A 6,637-nucleotide genomic window follows, 5' to 3' on the forward strand; every position below is an offset into this window, starting at 1 on the left:
AGTCCAAGCCCCTACTGACTGAGCCACTGCCGGAGATGCACAGAAAGCCAGTATCTCACCAAAAGCCTTTGTAAACGATATGCCTGTTTTTACTCTGAAAAGTCTTAAAGTGTGTGGTGGTGGGACTGACCGGCTGCAGCCTGCGGAGCCCCGGCAGAGTCTGGCAGGGCCGGACCTGGCACAGTCTGGCCTCAGTCTGCAGGCGGCAGGCCCAGTTCCTATTGGTGCTCCGGGTGGAGACCCCGGGGCCACAGTTGTGGGAGCAGGGGCTCCAGTCTGAGCTCCAGTGGATGCAGTTTGAGATGGAGCCAAACGACGGGCCAGACAGCCCACCCCCCGGCTCATCTGCTGGAGGAAAATATGTTTGGTGTGCATTAGGCTGAAAGTTGTTTGGAGTGGACAGCTTTGATGAGAGATTCAACACCATATGGACCCTGACATGTTGTAAACTGCAGCGTTGACAAGAATAGTGCTCACAGATGTTTGGTCTTAGTCACTCTTCCTTGGTAATCTGTTTATCTCCTCAAAACACAAAGCTGGTATTTGCCTGTGGGTCCATGTGTTCACATGCTGACCAGCTTTTAGTTTCACAGGAAATAGCTGAAAACCATCCATCTACTTCAGGGTTTTTCCAACGGGCTTGCAGGGATCAGAAGGAAATGCCTCTACGGCCTGCAAGGTTCCTCTGGGCCGTCTGCAGAGGTGGGAGAAGTACTCAGATATTGTACTAAGGAAAGGAGTGTAAGAATACTCTATTACAATTAAAAGTCCTGCAATCAAAATATGACTTCGGTAAATAGCATAAAAAATATAGGTCCCATTTACAAGGGAACGCAAACGAAACGCAAACTAACCGAATTCGATATCAAAAAAGTATTCCGTTAACACGGATACGGTTCAATAAACGTGTCCCTTCACAGGAGACCGCTCGACTCCTTTTAGTACATATGCCGGGCCTGTAAGTGGAGTTGTACTTCCGCCACAAAATACACCAAAAGCAGCGAAGAAGACCCCCGAGCATGGTTGCCTGGTTGCCCTTCTGTTTATTCTCCGCGGTGATTTAGCAACATGTAGTTCATGTAGTTCTCCATGTCCACTTGTTGCTGATGGTTGTGGTAGAGGAGCTGTTGATTTTGCATTAAAATCTGTAGAAAGGTCAGTAGCAGTAGCTACTGCCAGTAGCTGAGTAGCTACTGACCATGCTACAGCAGTGAGCAGCAGAGGTGGGGCTATGGCTTCATCGTTATCAGGAAAATGATCGTATAGGACGTACACACGGAGCCGTTTGCCCCCCCAGAGCGTTCCGTCCGCAGATCTATCCACCTTGGGACCCGTTATCGTTTTAGGGGTCAGTTTCCGCGGTTCCGTTACGGCCTCGTGTGAACGAACGGGCTATACGAAAGAGAAAAGTAGCGGATACAATCCGTTTCGTTCCCGTGTAAACAGCACCATAGTTAAAGTAACAGATTGGTCCATTTCAGAATAATATGACTTTGTATACTGCAGGGTAGCTTGTGGATTTACTCTAGGTGGAACTAAAGTCTGATTTAAGACTTGATTATATTTCACATCATTCATCCAAATCTGCAAAGTAACTAAAGGTATCAAATAAATGTAGTGGAGTAAAATTACACTATTTACCTCTGAATTGTAGTGGAGTAGTAGGAAGAAGTAGCACAAAATGGAAATACTCAAGTAAAGTACAAATATCTCAAAATTTTACTTAAGTACAGTACTTTACACCACTGGCAGTGAGCCTTTCCTATCTGGCAGCACATACCGGAACACTATACCCACAGAGCTCAAGAACGCCCTTCCAAAATCTTCTAAACAGTGTTTACTGGACCATCAAACGTGCGTGGTTATATGATTGTTTTCTAATTATCGGTGCACATCAGCTTTAAACTGTTCATTTCAATTATGCTTTTGTATATTTATGTATTGTACTTAATGTGCTTTATACAGATTAGATTATGTTCTTCCATCAGATAGATGGACATCCACAAATCCACAAAATGTGAATTTTGGAATACATTTTCAGTGTCTATTCTTTGTATATTCACTATAGTTATTCATGTTGACCAGTGGTTTGAGTCATTGTTTACAGATTAAACGGGTGTTGAATAAAATGTGTTAATGATAAATGTTTCTTGTGTTAATGTAATGCCCCTTTCATATGGCGTTATATTTGTGCCTCTATCCTGAGCACGCAATGAAACATGTTTAGCATAGAAAATGCGATTGAGCGCACACTTGAACATTTTTGAGCACAGAGAAATATATTTTCTCTCATAAAACTCCTGCTCCGTGCGCAGGCAGACCGCTGCACGCGCTCTCTTTCCCTCGCTTGCTCGACCTCTCAAGCCTGTGCGCGCTCAGCTTTGCCTGCGCTGGCTCAAATTGTCACAGCGTTACAAATGTGCCACAAAACCAACCAATCGGAGAACTCGAGTAGGTCAATTCTGATTGGCTGGCCGTCTCCAATCATATCCTCTATCTGAGATGAGAGAAGAGAGGGATTTTCGGTTGTCATCAGGCTGTTGACGTTCTTATTATCGTTGGCATTTACAGGACACGACAGACTCGAACGAAGAGATTACTACGCCACAGTGTCAGGTGAGTTATACATTTCTAGTTTTCTGATATCACGTTATTGTTTGCAATACCTTTGACGGAACCTTTTATCCGATCGTTTCAGATAAGGTGGAGTTTGCGAGCCGGCAACATAGCTATATGTTGTTTATATAAAAAATAAAAAGATGACTGATTATAGTAGATTTGTTCTTGTAATTATTGACTTTCTGTATTATAGGGCTGTAGGATTAACATTAGCCTATATGTCTTCTTATCCTGAGACATCGGCTGTTGTGTGAGTAACGAAAGTTTGACTCATCCTTCTCTAGCAATCCCAGCTGGCACAACATTTGACAATGTCGAATGAACAGCAACAAAATGTCACAGCAAGGCCACATGTAAGTAGTTTTTGATTTGGTTGTATACTGTGTCTTATGAACCTTTATGAAATTCAGTTTGTACGTTTGTCTGTACATTATTAGCTTGTGAACTAGCTATCTAATTTAATGTTTGAATAAAGCTGTAGTATAAAGTTAAAGCCTGAAAAAGGAACTTTGGCGATATATCGGTTAAATATAAAATATAATTGATCAACTACACATACAAACCCAAAGTACAATGATCTCTGATCATTTTAATGTGTTGTTGATGTTTTAGGCAGAGTGTGCAACATCTCATTGGCTATGGCCAGGATGCTATACGGGGTTGACACTAAAAGGCTTCATATTAATCTGCTGAAAGTGTTGCTTTGTGCTCATTGAAAATAAGATTTTGATGTTGAAATATAAAGCCTCTGGTGCACAAATACTGAGAATTGACTTTACAGTGAACTAGGAGGCATCGTGTTGCAGTTAAACTTGTGAAATGAAACATATTTGCATATTTATAGGTTCTGACATTTTTAAGGAGGGAGGAGTAGATGTAATTTTAAGGAGATAATTTATCTTGTTTTGTGGATAAACTTGATCAAACTAATTATTATTTGTTATTATATAAGGGGTAAATGTAACGTTATTACTAGCTTCCACATCTCATAGCTCGTTATCAGTCACCTATATGACTAACAACGAGTCCCTCTTCTTAACTAATCTGAGCTCTCTCTGTCCAACAGGACATATTGAGACAGCAGTTGATGGAAAGACTTCTCACCAAACTGCAATCAGCCTTGAACCAGCAACCACTAAATGTGGATTATTTGGAGTTCCTGACTCGCCATGAGCTGATTATGTTTGAATCGTTCCATGAGCAGATAGGAGGTGTATCAGAGATTACAGAAGCAATACGAAACCTACATCATGTTGTCCGGTTGGAAATTAACACGAGGTCTATGCCCATTGTAGAACAGGAAACAGAAGTTGGTCCAGGTTCTGGTCGACCCAAAATTGTGATAGAGAGAGAAAAACTAACACATTTGCTGAACACACATCTGCCAGTCTCCTGCATTGCAAAATGCCTCTGCGTTTCAAGAAGAACGATTTACAGGAGAATGCAAGAATTTGGCTTGTCTATAAGAGGATCATACAGCACAATGACTGACCAAGAACTTGACAACGTAATTGTAGGTATTAAAAGTCAGATGCCAAATGCTGGTTATCGAATGGTTCAAGGCCATTTGGTTTCAATGGGCCTCCGTGTTCAGTTGTGAGAATGATGGCCTCTATGCATCGGGTTGATGCTGCTGGGATCTTCAGACGGATCACAGAACTAGGGTGTGTTGTGCGAAGAAGTTATTCCGTGCGAGACCCTCTCTCCCTGGTCCACATTGACACAAATCATAAACTGATAAGGTAGAGTAAAATATCCTGTTTATGCAATTACCTACACAGTGAATGTTGGGAGTATATAATAAGAACAACCTTAGTTATATAGTAACCTTTTTCCCTTTTGAACAGGTACAATATTGTGGTCTTTGGTGGAGTGGATGGCTACTCCAGGAAGGTAATTAATGTGTTCTTGCTTATTATTGTTAAAGAAATGCAGCTTAAAGTACAAAGCCTCTTGTGACCAGCAGTTATACTTCTGAAATAACACTTATTTGCATATTTATAGATTATGTTATACACATCTTAAAACATGTCTAGAGGGGGAATCATCAATGTTATTAGCTTGATGCAGATTGTTTTGATTGTATAATTAGAGCTTAAAATGCATATTGTATGAAGATCTCAACATCCACACGGCGACATAGCTGACCTATGCATGAAATCATAATCTGCTGCTTAAGACATGTAGTTCTTATCGTTAGTTTGATCAAAAAGTGTATATTTTTTCTCCTGCTCCTTGGAATAATTATTGAGCTAGAAGGTAATGATTCCTGTTTAGATCCAATTATTATTATCCAATCTGGTTATACTTTTTTTAATACAAAGCATCTTAAGGGAGCAATAATGTATTGCCTTAAAGAAAATATATCTGAGGAAGCTGTAATAAATCAAGCTGCATTTTAGTATGTAAAATATACCAAGTTGATATTTTTGAAAATTACCTATATAATAATTGAAATACCAAATCCTGTTGATGGTTCTGTTGAAATGAAACTATGTGTAAAGATGTAGGACGTGCCTATCTTTCTTTTATGGTATAATACAACACTAAAAGCTCTAAGGCTAGCCATAGCTGAAAGCAGATGTAAACTATTTCATCTGGTTTCTATGCAGATCATGTACTTGGATGCTGCAACAAATAACAGAGCATCAACTGCATACTCATTCTTCCTGAGATCAACCCAGCTTCATGGCTTACCATCAAGGTATTTTGCCCTGAAAAAACAAAAACAAAATTTTTTACATGTTTTTTGAAAAAAATTGATTACACTAATGTACTAGCAACAATATCTTTCATTTCATCTACTGAAGTTAAAGTAAACCTTGTTAAATTAATTATTCAATTATTTATTATTAAAATGTATTTTGATCTTAGGGTAAGGGCGGATCAGGGAGTCGAAAACTTGGGCATCGCACAATACATGTTTGCCACACGGGGCACAGGAAGAGCCAGCTTTATCTCTGGAAAGAGTGTCCAATCAGAGGTTAGTTGTGTTTTTATGTCTTGAAATGTTGACTGTATAATTATTAGTAACTGGAGCAGTTTGGTTGTTCAATGAAAGCACAAATAGCTGTATAAATCCAAGTAAATCAATTAAAATGTAATTCTAGGATAGAGCGACTTTGGCGTGACGTCTGGGTTGCAGTCAGCAGCAAGTACCATGATGTTCTTCACTCTCTGGAGGAAGATGGTCTGCTTGATATCTCTGATGTGGTTCACCTCTTTGGTGTGCACTACATCTTTGTCCCTCGACTTCGAGCAGACCTTGACGCCTTTATCCAAGGATGGAATAATCATCCTCTACGGACAGAGGGAGGTCTCACTCCTGAACAGCTGTGGTGTATGGGACATCTACAAGATCTAGACGAAGGGGAGAGACTTGAGGTAACAGTTATAGAGTTCCCATTAAATATATTTTAAAAAAATATTGAGTTGCAAAGGTGTGTGGCAGGCAGATATATCTAGTTTTCAGACATAATAGACATCAATGCCAATTGGACAATGGAGCATGAAAGCCAAAATTATTTTTTTAATATTTATTTCCAAACAACATGGTTAAAAGGTCTGAATCAATGTGAGCTTCTGTCTTCAATTTTGCATAGATATGCTGTAATTCAATTTTTTCCATCTACAAACCTTACAGTTCTGTTGCATTGAGTGATGAGAGGCATATCTGACAGATGTATAACATTATTGGAAACAGCAACCTGTTCAATAACTAGTATTTCTAGAATAATACAACTTTGAGTAAACAAAATCACCTTTATGTAACATGTTTATTTTTAAAAATCACACGTTACATAAGTGTATGAAAATACATCATGTACTAAACGTATTTTAATTGTTTTCCTGGATCCTTAGGAACTTCAAGACCCAGGCATCAACTGGGAGAGTACCATACTGCAAGAAGACTCAAACGGGGCAGTTGTGGTTCCTGAAGTTGTGTGCCCCCCTGGATGACGAAGACCTAGAATAACTTCAGAGAACTGTTGATCCTCTGGAACATTCTCAGTTATAT

General features: G+C 39.7%; 1 pseudogene; it reads left to right on the forward strand.

Annotated features, from left to right (window-relative positions):
• The first annotated feature begins 2,545 nt into the window (after positions 1-2,545).
• LOC104956284 (uncharacterized) lies at positions 2,546-6,631 on the forward strand (annotated as a pseudogene).
• The last annotated feature ends 6 nt before the right edge of the window (positions 6,632-6,637 follow it).

The sequence above is a fragment of the Notothenia coriiceps genome, unplaced genomic scaffold, assembly GCF_000735185.1.
Source record: "Notothenia coriiceps isolate Sejong01 unplaced genomic scaffold, NC01 NC01_scaffold00025780, whole genome shotgun sequence".
In the NCBI taxonomy this organism is placed as follows: Eukaryota; Metazoa; Chordata; class Actinopteri; order Perciformes; family Nototheniidae; genus Notothenia; species Notothenia coriiceps.